At 41.3% G+C, this 19,817-nt stretch overlaps 1 protein-coding gene across 5 annotated transcripts in view; it reads right to left on the reverse strand.

The window, feature by feature from the left end:
- Positions 1–1,509: 1,509 nt before the first annotated feature.
- ERC2 (ELKS/RAB6-interacting/CAST family member 2) overlaps positions 1,510–19,817 on the reverse strand; it is a 1,123,201-nt gene continuing 1,104,893 nt past the window's right edge. For 4 of the 5 annotated variants that reach the window (XR_008794491.1, XR_008794489.1, XR_008794490.1 and 1 more), the window contains one exon: positions 1,510–1,645. The gene's annotated coding sequence lies outside the window, so the exon portion shown is untranslated. The remainder of the gene's footprint in view (positions 1,646–19,817) is intronic. The other variant, XM_056129131.1, reaches the window with a different exon arrangement.

Below are 19,817 nucleotides of genomic sequence, written 5' to 3' on the forward strand. Positions count from 1 at the left end.
CTTTAGTACATTACTCTGAATATACCAAGAATAAACATTGCCAATCAGAGTCAGTTTTATCTTCCCCAACAAATAGGATGTCTGTCTTTTTAATATCTCTATGGCTCATGGGAGAGGTTCAGATTTCATTGCACCAACATCTTAAAAAGTAATAATAATGACTAAATTCAATGCAAGACTTTGGGAACATATGCTTAGAATCCTTTCCACAGCAGCAAAGAAAGACAACTATATTTATTAAGGCCACTCATGCTTAAATTCACTTGTCCTTTAAAATGCAGATTTTCATCTCCTAATTGCATACACGTGGAAGGGTTTCTTCCTTTGACAAGAAAATGGATCAATACTAGAATTGCACATGTTTGCAGACTTGGTCATGAGTTTTATGAAGTTACAAGAACTTGAGTTTATTTTTTTATCTTCAGAGGAAATAATAGGAGTTTAATTCTCCTTAGTACCATGTCACTGAATATAAAAGACCTCAAAATTTGGTCTCTTTCCCTGGCATGTGCTTTAAATAATGACTCTATACTCACAAATTTGTTGTGTAGAGCTATATACAGATACACAGCTTCGTGATTATTCCCCATTCATCAATGTTTTCATGTTGAATGCAGAAAATGTTTTGGAATCCATGTTGGAGACTTTTAAAAAAATGAACCGTCATTTACAGAAGCCCTAAGCTTACACTATTTGTACAGCATTTGGATCTTGAAATGAAAATGAGTCCCAGCTTCTTCATGGAGACCTGCACGTACGGGAATGGGAAGAGTCTGAGGCTTGGCCACATTCCTGCTCTGGGATGTATGGAACACACAGAATAAAACTGTGCTGGTGCCTCAGGCTTTTGCCACTCTCCAATACATAGACAGGGTAGATAAAAATTATGAGTGATCAATTTAGATGTGCCATGCATTGTCAGAGACACACACCATGTTCTCATAAGGCGATTTCTTGGCAAGTAATAGTGGTTTAAAAAATTGATTTCATTTCCAACCTGGCCCAGAGGTAACTACTGGTTACATCATCAAGACGTGCTTCTTTGAACAGCAGATTAAAGAAACAGAGGAGGGTAAAGGCTCGCCATTTTTGGTGTTTTGGTTTCCTTGTCAAACACTCCATGCATCTTGGTATACAAACACTGCCAACACCACTCACTCACAGAGAATTTATACTTTTTTGATAATCTAATGCATTAGGAATGACCACTTAGACTGAACCAGCAGAAAAAAACTGGAGATAAAGCTAGTTGTCTAACAAAAGCTAAATCCACAGTTAAAATTCCATGGAGTTTAAAGTTATCCAATGAGGTTTAAGTGAAATAATTAAAATGTAATCAACTAATGACATTCAGAAGAGATGGTCACATATTGAATACCAAAATCCCAACAATAGAGGAGCTGCCATTTTTCTCCTCCTCCACATTCTTCCTTTCCATATATCTGAATCCATGAGAAACGAGATGAGGTGATGAAGGAAATATCAAGTCGAACAGAAACATGCTCAGTAATGAAAGTGAAAACTCCTCTTCAGTCCTGATGAGCCATTCCATGTGGTGATGGACAGTGATGTGAGCCGCACTGCAATAGATTATCAGAATATTGCTGCAGAGCTGCATTTTCTCTTTATTCAGCCCTTCTGATAGCTGTAACAAGAAAGCACATGATTTAACAGGGAAAGAAATTGGCACTGATGTCTGAGATAATCTTGGCAGTTGCTCCACTTCTCCCCACCCCCACCCGGGGGGCCCCTTCACTCTTCTTTTGGCTAAGGGCTATAGGGATTGAGGTAAGGGATCGTGAGGAAGAAGCAGAGAAGAAAAAAGTGAACATAAAGTGGAATGACACTCTAAAAACACCTAAGAATAGGCCTCTTTCAAAATTTGTCACATACAGGTAACAATTCCTCCGCCCCTCTCGGAGAGCCCGGCAAGCTACCGAGAGTATCTCGCCTGCACGGCAGAGCCTGGCAAGCTCCCCGTGACGTATTCAATATGCCAGACACAGTAACAGGTACAGAAGTTGTTTAAATGCAAAAAGAATAGAAAATAAATAAGCCAAATTGTTTCAATGGTTATATCTGTACCACATATTTTTCTTTTCACACCTTTCCGTAGACCATTTTTTCCAATTATTTTTAACAACTTTATTGATATTGGAGAGTTTCAGATGGTCAAGACACTAGAGAACTTAAAACCATGTAGAAGAAACAATTTAAAAACAATACTCAATCCTGCAATTCCATGACCAGATATATTTCCAGACAGTGAAAAACAGGACCTCAGAAAACTACTTGTACACAAATGTTCATAGATGCATTACTTACAACAGTCAAAAAGAAGAAATTACAGATGAATGGATTAACAAGTTATTATCATACTATTACAAAGAAATGGAGCTCTGAATCAGTCTATAACTTGGATAAGCCTTCAAAGTCATATTAAAATATGCCAGACATTAAAGTATAAATATTTCTATTATATAAAAGGCCTAGAAGATGTAAATTCATGGAAGTTGAAAATAGATTAGCGATTACCAGGGTCTCAAGGAGGGCAGGGGACTGTGTTGTTAATGGATACAGAATTTCTCTGTGCGGAAGTGAAAAAGTTATGCAAATGGCTAGTGATATTGGTTGTTCAATTCTGTGAATGTACTTAATACCACTGAATTTGTACCTTTACATAGTTAAAATGGCAAATTCTGTTGTATATATTTTGCCACCATAGAAATAATTTTTTAAAAAAATATTGAATTCACCTGGGGAACATAAAGTAGCAAAATAGAAGACTAACACCCAAGAATAGCCGAGATAAATATCAGGAGGTTTATTCCATGGCTTGGAGGCCAGTCGCACACGCTAGGGAAAAAGGCAGCTCAGATAGAGAAGGGAGCACCAAATAAAGGGTGTTGGGAGCATCCTCCCAGGAGGGGGGATGCATGCTGAGAGTAGACTATAGACCGACCATGATTGCCACTCAATGCCTCTTTTGCAAACCACAGCACCCAAAAAAAGAGAGAGTACAAAAGGGAATGCCTTACCACAGAGGCAGGGTGGGATGGGGGGGGGGGGTATGGGGGGTGGGAGGGATACTGGGATCAGTGGTGGTGGAGAATGGGCACTGGTGGAGGGATGGGAGTTTGATTATTGTATAACTGAAACACAAGCACAAAAATTTGTAAGTCTACAACTCTACCTCATGGTGTTTCACTAATAAAAATTTTTTAAAAAAGAATATTGATCATCTACTTAGTGTAGAATGAGTCAAAGTTGCTTTTATCTCCACATTCAATGCCTGTGGGTATGTTTAAGGCCAAATATAAATGTACAAGCCATTTACACATTTCATAACTTGGGTAGCAGTTACCCAAAAGTTCTCCTAAGTCTTCTCACAATTAGTGTCCTGCGTGTGGAATACAACTGCAACCAGAGGAGAAACAGTCAATAGGTAAGAGAGGCCTATCCCACACAGATGCCTCCCCTGATGACCTTCAGCGGTACTCTACCTGGTGTGCCAGTATCCTCATCATTCACACCAACAAGTATTCAGGGGCATTCCAGGCACCTGGCAGTAGTGCAGCACTCTGGGGAATTGGGTCAGGATCGGAAAGATCAAATACACACACTCATACATGTGTGAGTCACTCTTTTTATGTGTAGCCTGAGCTATCCTATTTGGTGATGGATACATAGCATTTCTCAAGTTACACTGACTAATAGAACACACCAGTGTCTACACAGGTCAGTAATTATTGCAAACCATCATCTAAAAAGTGCAAATGAAATATGTGGCTTGGATATACTCTGCTAATTCATATGCTGAGGAGTTTGGTTGTAACCCTCCTGGTTAAGAAACTTGAATCAGGGCAAGAAGAAAAAAATGACTTTTGCAGAGCCAGAAATCTAGGGAGTTCCTAGAGCAGATCATATTACTCATTCTGGCACATAAAATCTGTGCAAACTGTGTATGAATATTGTAAGTCAGAGCACGCTTTCTGCTTCATGAGCTGTGCATAGCTCTAATTCTTTTGTGCATTAAACATTTCTTAATCATCCTTTAAAAAGGCTGACCAATATATATTTTTAAAAAGGCAGCATGATTAAAAGGTAAAGAGAAATCTGAAGTACTACTAAAATGCACCAGTCATATTTTACAGATGGGGAAACGAGTGAAAAATAATTACAGCAAATGTCCAATGTCCTTGATGTTTTTCCAAGATAAAGTAGCAAAGAACAATCATTTATTCAGTTGAGAGAAAGATTTCCAGCTGGGTAACAGGCCACAGAGAAGAATGCAGTGTCTTGGAACTACAGTGCACTGCTTTTGTGTAAGGTTATGCTGAGTAGAGAATTCTCAAAAAGTGGTGCCACCCCTTCAAGCAAACAACCCATTCACCAGCAAACCTGCTGCTGTTTGGGACCATTTCAGTAATGACATCTGAATCATCTTACATTCTTAACTTGCATTTAAATGCCCTTATCAATAGTTGGAAATGCAAAAATCTTGTTGGAGGGTAGGCGGGGGTGTGGAAGCACCTGCTTAAAAATATTTTTTTTTAAGAATCCTGGGAGAATGAGGGCTGGAGTAATACAGGGGTGTCTCAGTGGCAAAGGTACCTGCCTTGTAAGCATGAGACCTTGAGTTTAATCCCTGACACTGCTCTACGTATGTTGTAGGCAATGCTGGAGGTAGTGCTGCTTAAGATCCCAGATGACACTACAAAGTATGTGATCTCTGGCACACTGCAATGAGTGTGTGTGAGCACAACAACTAGAGTGCAACCCCCCAGGGAGTATTTGTACAAGTACCACAACGCAATGTGGACAATACAGGAGTTCATTAGAACAGCATCAACAAAAGGAAACAAAAAGGAGTAAATGATGGTGTGACAATGATGCTAGTAATAACAGAATTCCTGGCTTGCAGCAATAAGACAACATGAGAAGCTACTCTCTGTGAGACAATCTCTAGCCAGTCACAAGCCCCACTTCATTTCCCTCCCAACACACACATACACCTAGATTGTCAGGCCCAACCTGATGCAATCCCGTGCACCCACAGGTTAAGAAACAACATCCAATTCTATTATCTCTGGGCAGCCAGTGGGTTCATTTCAATAATAACATCTGCTTTATCTTGCATTCTCTGTTGGCAACCTTCATTGATATCCCCACTGCCCTCTTGATGGAGGGTGTGTGTGTGGCAAGGCCCCTCCTGGCCTCCTTGTCTCTAGCTCCATTCCTCCTCTTCCAGCAATGCTGAACCTACTTCTGGAGTCCTTCCTCGTTTTTCCCCTTCATTGTACAAACTTGTCTTTCTGACATGGATTTATACCAACCATTGACCTGGTTGATTACTATTTATTCAGTTTAGTAGTCACTTTTTCCTGGAAATCTTTCTGACCCTCCAGAGTGTTGGATGTAGCATAGGAAGTCTCCCACATCCTGCACTATCCCCTTCTGGTGACTTCTAAATTTTTCCTTTCATATCATAGCCGCTGTCCACAGGAGGTTACCATGCAATTGAAATATGGCCAGTATAATAGAAATAGATGGTAGGGAAGACATTCAGTTTGGTTTTTCAAGACTACTATGTAAATAAACCTTAATAAATGATAATTTTCTATATTCATGTCACAATGGTATTCAGGATATATTGGATGAAATACATTTTAAGATTTCTAATTATGATTTTTTAAAATCACCGCTAGGAAACTAGAAGTGCAGCTGCAGTTTGCTTTATATTTCTATTGAGCAGCCCGGTCTAGGCTATAAATTCTTTGAGGGTTTGAGGCAGACAGTCTTGCTCACTTATAAGATCCCTTGTGCCTTGAGCAGTTTGGGGAGCAAACAAATTTACTCTTTTTGCTCCATGAACTCCACAGGTATCATAGCTCCACATCTATAGTGGACAGAATCCTAAATTGATGCCGTTCCCCAAGATTGTATGTTCTAAACTTTGGTAGTAGGACGATGAACTAATTATGTTAATTTGCAGTGCAATTTAGGGTACTAATCAATTGATTTTAGTCGAATGAAAGATTATCTCAGTGGACCTAATTTAATCACATGAGCCCTTGGATCACAGAAAGTCTCCCTATCCGCAGAAGAAAGCTTTGGGGAAACTGAAAATAGCAGTTTGTTATGCTGAGATGGGAGGAGACACAGGTTAAAGACTGAGTATGTTCTGTAGTATTTGATAGCAGATCCGTTGACCACCAGAAAGTCAACAGGAACTATAGTTTAACACTAAGAAACAAATTCCATCAGAAACTGAAAAATGATCTTGGATGTAGGCTAGATCCCAGACTCTCAGCTTAAAGTTCAGGCTGGCCAGAACCTTGGTTTTGATCTTGCGAGACCCCAGTGAGAGAATCCAGTGTCAATGGACTGGTCTTCTGGCTTTTGCAACAGTGATATAATAAATGAGTATTGCTTTAATTCACTACATATGTGGCATTTGTTAGGCAGCAATAGAAAATTAGTGCCCCTCCTTTGTGTCAGAAGTGTGATTAGTACCAGTTAAAGAAGACAAAGAAAACTTATATTCTCAAGGAACCTGCATTTTCAGGGGAGAGAGATAAGACAATACATAGGTACACATATAAATAAAGGAATAAGAATTTTAAAACATTGGAAGAGAATAGGAAGCTATGAGAAGGATGCTTATGAGTTATTGACTAGTTGGGGTGAGGACAATAGTTCAAGTGTCAGGATCAGCACCCCAACATCCATACTCAAGTACCATTAGGGTAACATCACCAGGCCAGAGCAGCCTCACATTATTGGTCCCAGCACTGAATACTCAGGCCCAGTTGGCAGTGTCATTGCCCCTGATTACTGCTTGGGATCAGTTTCAAATAAAAGATTTGTTGACTAACATCTATACGTTTATTGACTATACAACATCTAGGAGTCTGATGCAAGCTCTTTTTTCATTTTTGGGGTCACACCTGGTGGTGCTCAGAGCTTACTCCTGGCTCTGTGCACAGGGATCACTCCTCACAGTGCTTGGGGGCCATATGTGGTGCTGGGGATTGAACCCAGGTCAGCTGCATGCAAGGTAAGAGTTTTACCCACTGTACCATCCTTACCATCACTGGTGCAAACATTTAAAAATTATTAAACCACACCATCCACAAGTTTTGTAGTAAAAAAAAAACTAGGTGACAACTTTATCTGCATAGTGCAATCCTGTGCAACCATTAATTTTTAACAAACCTAGGCAAGTTCCGATACCAGAAGATTGCTAATAATGACATCTGGTGGCACTGTTAACAGTCTCACTAAAATTTCTGTTGCTGTTTGACTTTTTAAATTTTCTTAAACCCAAGAATGTGTAAGTGCTCTCAGTGCAAAAGAGCTTGGTTCTCTAGTGGGAAATGTGGGTGTGCAGGAGGAAGGTTCTGTGGGGCTGGGGAGGGTCAGGAGGAGCATCCACCCCCCACATAGATTCCGACCCAGGACTAGCGCCCTCAGGAGAGTGAGCTTGAAACACGCAGTGTCTCACAAATATTCCTTCAGACTGTTTTTCTTTGGAATAAAGACACCTGCCTGATGAGGGCTTTCTTCTTCTGCCCTTTCAGTAGTGATTTGCAGAACAGACTGGGGTAAAGGAGGCTTTGGTAAACATGGAGGGGTTAAAGGGGAAACTGTTTAATAACAGTAGTAAAACTCAGGCTATTTTTGACATCTGGGTTAATGTCCATTATGCTCCATGTGCTTTCCAAATGTGTGCAGTATACCCCCAGGTACAAAAACAGACTCCCATTCACCATGGCTTGGATGCCTCCGACACTGCAGATGGTGCCCACATAAAAGTGAGCCCCTGATAAGCTAATTAATAATGGTCTGAAGAGCAGCACTGCTCATTCCGGGAGCTTTGGTACTGCAGAACAGCTCCTCTAAGAGACTCTGCTCTCAAGAAAGCCCAATAGAGTCATTTCTGTGGTCCCTTCCCCCAACTCAACAAAATTCTATAACTACATCTGTGTTATTACTTAACATCTTTAAAAATCGGAAGAAATGGGTTTCCCGTTTTCTTCATGAAGATTTATTTATTATTGTTGTGATCAAAGTGGCAACAAATTATGTTAAATCATTTAATTTTCCTGATAGGAGCAACCACCTTGAAGTCATAATTCAAAAATATGAGTGGAGAGCAACCAGTTCTACCTTTCCGGGGGGCCTCCTACAGCTCCACAGGGCAATAAAATGTAACACTTCAGAGCCCAGAGGGCCGGGGTAAGTGTGTGTATGTGTGCACGCCTGCACTTGCCCGAGAGAGACAGAGAGAGAGACAGAGAGAGAGAGAGAGAGAGAGAGAGAGAGAGAGAGAGAGAGAGAGAGAGAGAGCAACAAGTCCTCACTCAGCTCTGAATGGCAAACTCCTGTTAGGGATGATGGACTTGCCTCCTGGTGGGGACAACTTAGACCCTGGAGATTTTGTTTTCCATTTCTATGCTGGAGTCTAATTAAATTCCCCTTCAGTCCTTTAAATGAAAGCCATCAGACATTTAAAGATGTGCACTAAAATGGCAGCATCTCCTGCTCTGTCACGTGTGTGTGTGTGTGTGTGTGTGTGTGTGTGTGTGTGTGTGTGTAAAGGTAAAATTCTAGGGTTCAGAACTATTCCTTGAAACATGATATCTGTACACATGTTCTGCTTCTGTGTGAAATCTTGAACTAACTTGACAGTTTGTGGTACATATTATTAACCCCTGAACACTGAATATAAGGGAACTGAATACCTGAATACTTCGGGTCTGGTGTGAACCTACAGCATCTGCACATTCTTTTTTAACATGAGGCCAGAATTTCCTAGACGTTGGTCTTTTTGCCTTCTACATTCCCAGTTTTTATGATCTTCCAATAATGCTGGTGCCACTAATTAAATATTTTCCTTTAAAAAGGTTTTCTAAAACTCAAAATACATTTCCTTCTTATTTAGAGCTGGGGAGGAGATCAGTGTTTCCTCCCCAGTTCTAAATAAAGTGCCTCTCTTGCCCATGTTGTTCTGGGTTTTGTTCCCAGCAACACACACACACACACACACACACACACACACACACACACACTCACATTTTGATAACACAGGAGAGCCATGGTTTGTCTTATATACATTATTATAATAACAATGATATTAAAGTACAAGTGCTTACTGACTAAAACAGACCTTCTCCCAGCACTACTTGGAGCCCATTCCCACTGTTAGGGAAAAGCAGAAGCCTTCGCTGGGGGCAACACCTGGACTGCATGAACTGGCCTTACACAAAATCCCACACTTGGGTCACCAGCCACCCCAGCAATTCTCAGTGGAGGCCGGCTTTTATGGGCTGGATTTTCCCTTTATTTTTCAAGGGCACATGACAGCAGAAATAAAAATTTAGAAACCTGTCACTCAGCATTAGTGCTTACTATTCCATAATTTTTAAGTTAGTTGACAAGAAATGTACTTTTAGTTGTTTCTTGTAAAAAAAAAGAAAAGTCTGAAAGACTGCCCATAAGCCAAAGAAAGGCTCTTGCTATTGTTCTCCAGGATTTCTCAATTTTGTACTATTTAAAATCCATAGGTGGAGGAAGTGGATTGCCATCATTGGGGATCCTTCTATGGGGAGATTTCCTTCTTCATTATAAGATGCACAGTAGAATTCCTGACTGATTACCGTTAGAATTCAGCAGCATTACCTCTTTTCCTCATCATGATATCAAAAAGTGTCTCCAAATATTACCATGTTATCCAATTGACAGCCATTGGTTTAACCTGCTGCTACATGTAACTGGTTGACTGTGCTATTTTCAATCTAGTGATATGGCACACATACATATGCACGCTTGCATCAACAAAACTATAAGATATGAACAATTCTGCATAAATAAATAATTATTTCTCTGCTGTTATCAACTTATGTCAGTCAAGACTGCACTGATTTAAAATCCTGGGGAAATGGGTATAGCCCAAGTTGCAAAACTAATGAAAATGTGCCACTTGTCTGACACAAAGTAGAAATGCCACAATCTATGGATAGTAAGACACCTAAGACACTTGCTGAGCTCAGTGAAAAGGTAAAATCTAGTTGAAATTTATAGCATTCCTTCAGTGTCCCTCTAGGAGTTTGGCATTTTGCCAGGGTTCCTTGTTAAAAATTTGTTAAACGTGTTTGGCATTAATGCAAACACAAAGTGGTCATTTGTTACAAATTCTATTGGAATGCATTCATTTAAAGCAATGAAGTAGTTACTAGAAAAGAAAAAAATGTTCATTAAGTACATTTTAAAAATACAATGATGTATGCAGTGTGTAACTGTGGCGCCCTGGTGGCTCTATAAATCGCTCACAGAATAACCGCACATTGTGTTTAGTTTGAAATTGGAATCTTTTAAACATAACTGATAGAACAAAAACTGGTTTTGTTTGTTGTCAAAATTGATGTTAGTCTTTCTTTTCTGGACTAGTTAAAATAACCAAAAGTTCGGCATACCATTACTAACATCTCAAATCAGCAAAGCCCAGAGGAGAAAATAATGCTTTGGAAGTCTTAGCAGGGAAGATGAGGGTTCATTCACCTCCAGAACACTCGAGGAGGTGGGGGAACGGCATGGAGAGAGAGAGTGATGGGGTATGCCTAAGCCATCTCAGAGAACCCTACTCAGGGAGGGCTCAAACTTCTGTACCCTCATAATGCCTGAGGTTATTAGGTTACCTGGAGAGGGAAAAACATGTGAGACAATGAGCAAATAGCCTAAGCCTTGTGTACAGAACTTGCACCTCTCTGTCCTGAGCTGATCACACAAAGGAATTATTGCTGAGTAATGATGGCTCCTTTCTTCCCTGAAGAAACTGTTCTGAATAGTTGAGATAAGTACCAGGAGGTTTGCTCCATGGCTTGGAAGCTGGCAGCAGATGCTGGGGGGAAAGGCAGCTCAGATAGAGAAGGGAACAGCGAGTAAAGGATGTTTGGAGGACTCGCTCCAGATGCGTGCTGAAAGTAGACTATAGACGGAACACGATGGCCACTCAATACCTCTATTGTAAACCACAACACCAAAAGAAAAGAGAGAACAAAAGGGAATGCTCTGCCACAGGGGAGGGTTGGTGTAGGAGGTGGGAGGGCTACTGGGTTCATTGGTGGTAGAGAGTGGGCACCGGTGAGGAGATGGATACTTGATCATTGTATAACTGAAACCCAAGCACAAAAGTTTGCAAGCCTACAACTGTACCTCATGGTGTTTCACTAATAAAAAAAAATTTTAAAAAAAGAAACTGCTCTGAGCTTAGGAAGAAAGAGGTTGTTTGACACTATCAGACATAGCTTGCTGTGGTTAGTTGTGTGAAATAAGCCATCGCTCTTCCCTACTAGATGTTTGCTGCAAGCCAAGCTTAATGGAAGAAAAAACTCATCACTTTACAATATTCGGAAATCATCCACTGCTATTTTTCCCCTCTTTTTCTCTCTCTGATATATTTATTGCCACAAAAATGTACAGGTTATAGAATGCTAGAGGTTCAGAGAAGTACACATCCAACCCATGATTCACAAACCTTTCTTTAGGTTGGTTACTTTTGTCATCTAAATCTGGTATTTTCTAGGCTGCCCTCAAAAGGGGAATGGGTATGAGTTCTCTGGATCTCAAGCTCAGAAGCATCTTCCCTGTTCCAGAGTAAGCTTCAATAAAACCTAGCATCCTGCTAACATCCTACCTGTGGTCTGGAGAAATTTGCCCTTCCTGTCACAAATGCCCAAACAGGAACAAACAGCAGGAACTTTAAGATCAGAGAGAGAGAGAAAAAAAAAAAAACCTTATCTCCAGATGCAGAATGCATGCTATAAAAAGGTAAGAAACATGCTCAATTACTACAGAGCACATCTTGATTTTAATACCATTTGGCGGGTTCTCTTTTAGTTGCACAAATGGTCGACCAGTTAAACTTAACTAATGCATGTGGCCACAGGAACATGTCCTTAGGGTCCCTCCCAGACCCTCCAAAAAAGGTCTGCAGAGTAGTGGGGGCAGTACTTAAACTCCATTAGCTTCAAGATACATCCCCTTGCCTGCAATTAAAGTTTATCTTCAAGGTAGCATTTTCAAATGTAGAATGGAATTTTCATGTCCAAATGGGAATACAGTGAAGGATTTTTCAAATCCCTTCCTGACAAGAGTTCAGTTTTAGGAAGCGCTTTGCCACAGCACATGGGAGCTCAGTTAGACAGCGAGTTCCCTTGCTGTCCTGTGCAGAATAGATATACCTTGTGTAGAAAAAGTAGCTGCCAAGGCATTGTGGAGAATTTGAAACATGAAGGAACAATTTGATATCTCAAGTTTGCCGACCAGAAGTGGCTCCAATGACAAGTGTTTACAACAGGATCTTCCTAGAGCCAATAATGGCAATTAGTCCCCAGGATTTGAAGGCGCCCTTCCCGCCTTGCTGAGGTGGAATGCCATTTACTCTTGGGCTGGTGACTAATTAGGGGTCTCTTTTGAAGATCAAGGTTTTGCGATCCCTACTTCTTAATAACATGGTTTGCCTGTCGGCCACCTGGGTCCAGGCGAGACCACCCTTCCCCCCTCCCCAAACAGCAGGCACTGCCTCAGGCCAGAAGCAAGTGTGGGCAGGAAAGCACAGATCCAGCCAGGGGAGCAATTTAACCTTTTCACTACCACAGGCCTGTAACTCAGGACTAAACTCAGTCGCCCCCCAAATGGAGGGCACTGACTTCATTTCTCAGGGAGGGCTGAAGCCTGCCTGGAGGAGATGCAGATAGTAGGCTCCAGGAGAGATGCCATGCAGCCTGCATACCCTTCTTGTATAAGAACTGAGGCAGGAAGCCTCCACTTTTCCAGATGAGTGAAGAATCAAGAGGCTTTTTGCATTTGTTTCCGGTTGGGCCTTTTCCAGGGTGAATTTGAGCAGTGACAGCTAAAGCAGACCTCAGGAAAAGAGAGAGACAATAGCCAAGTGCACCTTCTGGTGTCCTAATCCCATCAGGTCATCAGACAGAAAAACTGAGGTGCCTGCAAATGCAGACCTCTTGCCAGCACCCCTGTAATCTAGCTCTATGTGGCTGGGCTGGCTGTTAGACTCTTTATGACTTGGTGAGGGAAAGGCCAAAACAGCAGGAAAAGTAAGCTGCAAAGAATTAAACATGTAACAACTTGGGCAAAGCACAGAGAAGGAGGTTGGTCCTTTGGTTATTGACACATTTTGGCCTGAGTTGGTTGTGGTCACTAAACCCATTAGCGTTCTAATGTGGCAACAGCCAACACAGCAAGTTCAATGTGTTTTTGTTTAATTTCTAAATGGTTTGCCGGGTGCACATGGGCAAAGATGGCTGGATGAAGGCAGGCAAGCCCCCTGACGTAAACAGTCACCACTGTCAGCCATCTGAAATTCACTTTTTAAACTATTTTTGGCAGATAGGGGCTGGATGGACTTTTGCATTTGATTAACTTGCGTGTTTAATTTCCACTTGCTCAAACTTGTTTTGTGTTCTCTAAGCAACTACAAAATTGGAGTTTCCGTGACAAAAGGAAATAGCTTTGGAGGAAGAGCAAGTAAGTTTCTTGGTGGGTATAAAGGGAAAAGGGAGATGTTCTTAAATAAGCGACTGGCTAAGCGAGGAAAGCTTTATACAGATAGCATTTCCAGCACACCAGTACTCATCAGTGAATAAAGTAATAGGGAAAGACTACTTTGTTTTGGTCCATAGAAATGAAAGTGTAAGTCTTAAAAGAGACCAGCAAATTAAACTTGTACATTTTGTTTTCTTCAAACTATATATATAATTGGTCACTGTATTAACTAAAAAGTTAGTCAGTATTTCTATGCATTCCTAGGATTATTCCAGGATTCTCTAACCATTCCACCAAACCTTCCTTTCTTCCTTCTTTCCTTCCTTCCTTTCTTCCTCCTCTGCCTTCCTTTTTCCTCTCACTCTCTCTGCCTCCCATAATCATTAAAGCTTCTACCAGGTACTATTCCGAGTGCTGGGGAGAGTGGCTGAACAACCCAACCACTAGATCTGAATCAACATCTAGTAAGCACGTCAGACATTATAATCAACAAATAATTAATGTGGTAAATTAAAGTCACATTAAGTATCAAGGAGTAGAATGATCAACTAATATTGGTTGCACAGAGACACTTGTTTTATGGCATCCAGTGCCTACAAGGGAGATGTTACACTGTAAGGAAGGTACTATTTTTAAAATAGAGGTTACACCTGATTGAGCTTGGGGACACTGGTGAAACTTCTGACAGTGCTTGAGCCTGGCAGAGATCACAGGTTGTTCAGGTCACTCTGGCAGCAAGGAATGGAGGGAGGAGAATGCGGTGCCTGGGATTAAACTCAGGGCCTTACACATAGTAGACATGTGCTCTACCACGTGAGCTATCTCCCCTGCCGAGGCTGCTATTGTTAGCCAGTCTAACACAGCCACAGATTGGCAACATTCCAGTCACACAGCAAGTAGATGGAGTGATGGCATGATTCTGAAACACTCCTTAACGGAGCACATTATGCCTCTGACCAGGACTAAAATGACTTTTAAAAGAAACATATTTCATGGTATACATATTAGAAGAAATTAGAGCCCTCTCTTCTCTTTATTTTTTTGGTCACTACTTTAATTAAAAAGTAAGTCAGGAGCTGGAATGATAGCACAGCAGGTAGGGTGTTTGCCTTGCACGTGGCTGACCCAGGTTCGATTCCCAGCATCCCATAAGGTCCCCTGAGCACTGCGAGGAGTAATTCCTGAGTGCAGAGCCAGGAGCAACTCCTGTGCATTGCCGGGTGTGACCCAAAAAGAAAAAAAAAAAAAAAAAGTAAGTCAGTATTTCTATGCATTCCTAGGATTATTCCAGGATTCTCTAACCATTCCAACAGGTTTTTAGTAGGAGATTTTTGTCTGTAACAGGAGCTCATCCACACTTCCTTCAAAAGCCTCATATGCAATCTTCTCCTCCAAGAGTTTACATTCTGGCCTTCCAGATTCATGGTATTTGGGATGATTAATCACTTTTAAATATGAAAAAAATTAATGTCTGTAGCATTCTTCTCTGCTGTCAAATGTTTTGCCTTAACAGAGATCCAGAATGTCTCCCTTTCCCAGCAATTCCAAAGTCATACATTTTCTGTTGGAAATTCAACTGCAAAAAAATCTCATGCAGAAGCCCCAAGCAATATATCTTAACATCTTAATTTCATTTAGAAGGAATGCAATGATTGATCATTTATCATTCTGAGATTGAGTGAACTATCTGGAGGATTCCAATCTATTGCTTCTTTGCAACTGATGGGATATTCACATGTCCTCCAGCAACATAAGGGCTTTGGGGTCCAGATTGTATTTGAAGGAATTGGGATGCTAAAAAGATTATTGAGGGAGGGTATGCCTCTACTGACAAAATATAACTCTATGGCTTGACTTGCTCCAAGTTAAAAGCTCCCCCAGTGATGGCCAGGATGTCTGCTGCTAAGTTATTCCCACTCCTCTGTTCCCACACATGAAATCTTGCCTGCCTGCCCGTTTCCATGCACAGGTAACCTTGAAAGGCCTTGGGGAAACCATGACATGAGATTCTTGGTATTGACTGGATCTAGCTTCTTATACATAAGATTTCTACTTAATGTATATCTGGCTTGTGCACCCCCCCCCCAAGGGGAAATTTTTCTACAGGATAAATAAAAGGAACTTTTCTAGACTTCTGTACCACTTTATTGATGTCATAGCTGCCTTTCTGGTTCCCACAGAGTACATCATTATAATCTCTTCCATGAGGGTAGGGTTGCTTGGTCAGCAGGAACATTGTTCCTCATGCTACAGAACAAGAATTTTTGGAGGTTCTACAGTGCTACTGGTCTTGTGTTATATGTGTGGGAGGAGCAGGCAATAAAATCATGGTCCTGAAGTCCAAGTGTGACATAATGGTAGATTCCAACTAGATATCGGCCACGTGTATTACCTAATTTAGACCTTAAGAAACATTCTTAACACAAAATATCTTTAAAAGTTGAATCAATCTCTGAAAACATAAACATGTATATTTGTTAATGAAGCCTGCTAGTGTTCAGTGGATCACCACAAAGGAAAACAATGTCATTCCCTCAAGTAAATAAGCAATTGAGAAAAACAACTGTTGTTTTGAGGGAAGCAAAAGCCAGTCACATTTGCGCAGTGATAACATGTAGACATAATTGCTTGTTTGAAGTTGCATTAAAAGTTCATGCCACAAGTCAGCCATTGGAGGTCTGTATAAAGAATCTGATCCAATGTTATCGTCCTGAGCTCTTGTATCCACCTCCTTCTCAGAGACACACATGGTATCTGTAATGGTGGTTGGAAAATAGTTCCCTTAGGTGGACCCATTATTCCACAATTATGGAGTTTCTGGTTATCACAAATGTTTGCAACTTATAAGCAGGAATGCCCTGAGAGGGAATTCTTGTTTGTTTTTTTTTTTTTGTCACTGGTCACTTTGAAGATTAAAGAAGAGAAACACTTTTCTGAATACATGAACTTGCTGAAGTTTTCTATTAAGTCTCTAGGTCTTGGGTCTTGGCATGCAGAGGATGGATTGAACTTTTCTAGGACAGACTTGACAATCAGGATTGAAAGCTATAAAATGCTTTGGGGCAGAACTGAGTCAGAGATCAAAAGTTCAGGGCACAAGAATGTGGACAGAGCTAAGAAATGGCACCAGTAGGCTCATGGGCAATCTTCAAGTTACTATGACAGAACTGCAAAGTCCTTCAACTGCTCCCACCTGACTGAGGGCTCCTCTTAACAGGAGTGCCAATTCATGACTATATATTTCCTTTGCAAGAGGAAGGGCTCAGCTGCGGCCCTGCACAGTCGTTGCAAAACCCATTCTCTTTATCATAGGCTTCCCCTATTTGCTTCTACCTGGCTTTCTTTTGCTTATTCTTAAATGTCAGCTTAAAGGCCACTTCCCTGACTATTGTTCTTGGTCAAATTCCCAAACATTCCCATAGCGTTCCTTCCCACCTCTTGCTCCTGTTTCTGGGAAAAAAAAATGTCATCAAACATGTGTGTGAGCATTTGACGAATGTCTGATGACCCCTCTCTGCATTCATTAGGACTGGATCTACAGGCTTTGCTCACTGCAATATTTCTTACATGCCTGCCACAAAGTGGTTTCTCAATAAATATTGTTGTATATTGAGGAGAGAGTTGAAGACTTCAGTGACAGAAAACTGCTTATTGAATGCTTAGTCCATGCCAGGAAAAGTCCTAAATACTTCACAGCATTTATATTCAACTTTGATGCTATTGACATTTTGGTCTGAATAATTATTCTTGTGTGGGTTTGTCCTGGTGCTTTGAAATAGTATCCCTGACCTGTATCTTTTAAATGCTAGAAGCACCATCCCCCTTTCCCAATTTATGATGGTAAAATATGTTTCTAGAAATTGCCAATTGTCTCCTGGGTGGGCACCCCCTTTTCCCTCCACCTCCACCTCTGCCACCGAGAATCATTATAGCTACGTATTAATCCATTTGATCTGTCTAGTCACCCCATCAACTGGGCACTATTATTGTCCTACTGTTGCACTGTGAAATAACATACTCATAGCAGTCAGAAGCTGTAGCATGTCAAGGGCAGTTCCATTTCTCTGAAAAGAGACTAAAGAAAAAGGCTGGTACACATAGGTCAGAGGTGAACAGTGGAGAACTGCAGCCTGAACTTCTACGCCCAGAAAGTTTCTTGGCCATGATTCTAAGCAGCATGTTCAGATCAGCCCAGACCAGGGTCTTTCTTAGATTGAAAGTTGTTGTCTACATCTGTGCAATGACTTCTATTCTTTTTCCTGGGTTTGTGGCCCAGGCCTGGAAAAAAAATCATGGATGTCAGGAACTAGGCCTATGGAAGCTGTGGTATGCAAGAGAAGCTAGAAGCAGACCTAGGCGTCTGCAGTTCCCAGGTGAACAGCTCTGGATGCAGGAAGCCAGTCTTGGTAGTGGTCTGGCTTGAGCATCATTACATTTTCTTTCTTTTATTGCAGGACACAAAGCCATCCATACCCGGAGGTACTCAGGGATTACTCTTAGCTCTGTGCTCAAGGATCACTCCTGATAGGCCTGGAAGACCATATGGGGTACTATGGGCCATATTTGAGTCAGCTCTGGGAAAGGCAGGCACCCTACCTACTGTACTATCACTCCTGTTCCCACCACTGCATTTTATGCCCCCATTTGAGTGATGCCAGTTGTGAACTCAGTCCTGCATTCACAGATGGAGGTAACACAGGGCACTGCCCACCTCGACAGGCACTTCCCCTGTCAATGAGAGAGGCCCTCAGAGAGCCTATGACCCTGCCAGCTGCACTTAGATACCTATCACCCTTTGGTGATTTCAGAGAAATCACTTAACCTTCCTGAGACTTCAGTTTTTCATTTACCAAATAAATCCTAATAATGTTCACCTCTGTTGGAGGTTGAAAACATAAAACAAAAGGAATTCTGACTATAAAGCACCTCACCTCATGTTTGAGATGTAATAGTTTTATGCTATAATTCTTCTTTTGCACTCTCCAAATCTCCTTTGCTCTACGCTAGCATTCAGGAGTGACTTTATCTAGGGCGCATAAATGTGTTGTTATTGGGGCAACATCTGGTAGTGCTTACAGTTTACTCCAAACCAGTGTTGGGTGCATGCAAGACAAGCACCTCATCCTCAATATTTCTGCCCAGGTGCAGACATTTTATTCAGGGAGGCTTATACCTAGGTTATTCATTGCCTGTACCCAAGACACTTTCAGGAAAGTTGGTGAGGCTTCATAAGCTTTTATGTTCACATCTATGCAGATGTAGAAGAAATGCATATAGGGTTCCAGAGAGAATGGTGGCAGAAGGAACCCTGAGCTTCCCCAAGACTTAACGTTCCCTTCCTCTGACCTAGGGCCTCTCTGCAGCCAGCTCCTTGGCAACGTCCTCCTTTCTCTCCTGCTCTTCCTGTTGGCACAGCCTACCTGCTTTACAAAGCTTCAGTAGGTGGTAGATGTTTTTTGTTTTCTTTTTTCCACAGCTCCAGTTAGATAAACTTTCAAGGATATTTCTGTGGCAGGTACAAACCTGGACAGGAAGCCTCAGGAAGAAATCCTAAATTAATTATATGTCAACATTTAAGCCACAAGAAGGAGCAGTTGTCATAAATTTTGGGGAAGTTAGAATCCAATTTTAGCTGTAAATGCAAGGGAGCTCACTGACTCACTTGTGAATGGGTGCCAACAAAATGATATATTTTACATTCTTTCACAGCTTGTTTTGGCTAAACACAATGAAAAGGGGGGGATTATAGTTTTTATTCTTCAGTGGGCTGAAATGTTCAACCATGCAAAAGAGTTACACCACACATGTGCCCAAGCAGAGAAATGAGCTCAGTTTACCCACCTTTTCAGTTGTCTCATGCCTGAATGGAGAAAGGAAACATGTCTGTGAGCACAAAAGAAGGACAAGGCCACCACCAGCATGACTTAAGGCTGGAAACTGCTTACAACAAATTAGTTATTCCCTGTGAACTGTCCTCCTTCTTTACCTTCAGTGTGGCTCAAACCCTGGCAGAACACAACTCTGAAACACTACTCTGAGCATTTTTCCTGATTAAATTGTTGGCAGGTACTCACATGCAGAAATGCAAAGAGTCTTGTAAAATCAGGAAGGCAACTAGTTGACTGTTATTTTTCTTTTTTTTTTTTTCTGGGGGACACACCTGGCAGTGCAGTTCTCAGTACTAACTTCTAGCTCTGCATTCAGGGATCATGCCTGGTGAGGCTTGACAGACTATGTGGGGTACCAGG

The sequence above is a fragment of the Sorex fumeus genome, unplaced genomic scaffold (genome assembly GCF_029834395.1).
Source record: "Sorex fumeus unplaced genomic scaffold, SorFum_2.1 ptg000072l, whole genome shotgun sequence".
In the NCBI taxonomy this organism is placed as follows: Eukaryota; Metazoa; Chordata; class Mammalia; order Eulipotyphla; family Soricidae; genus Sorex; species Sorex fumeus.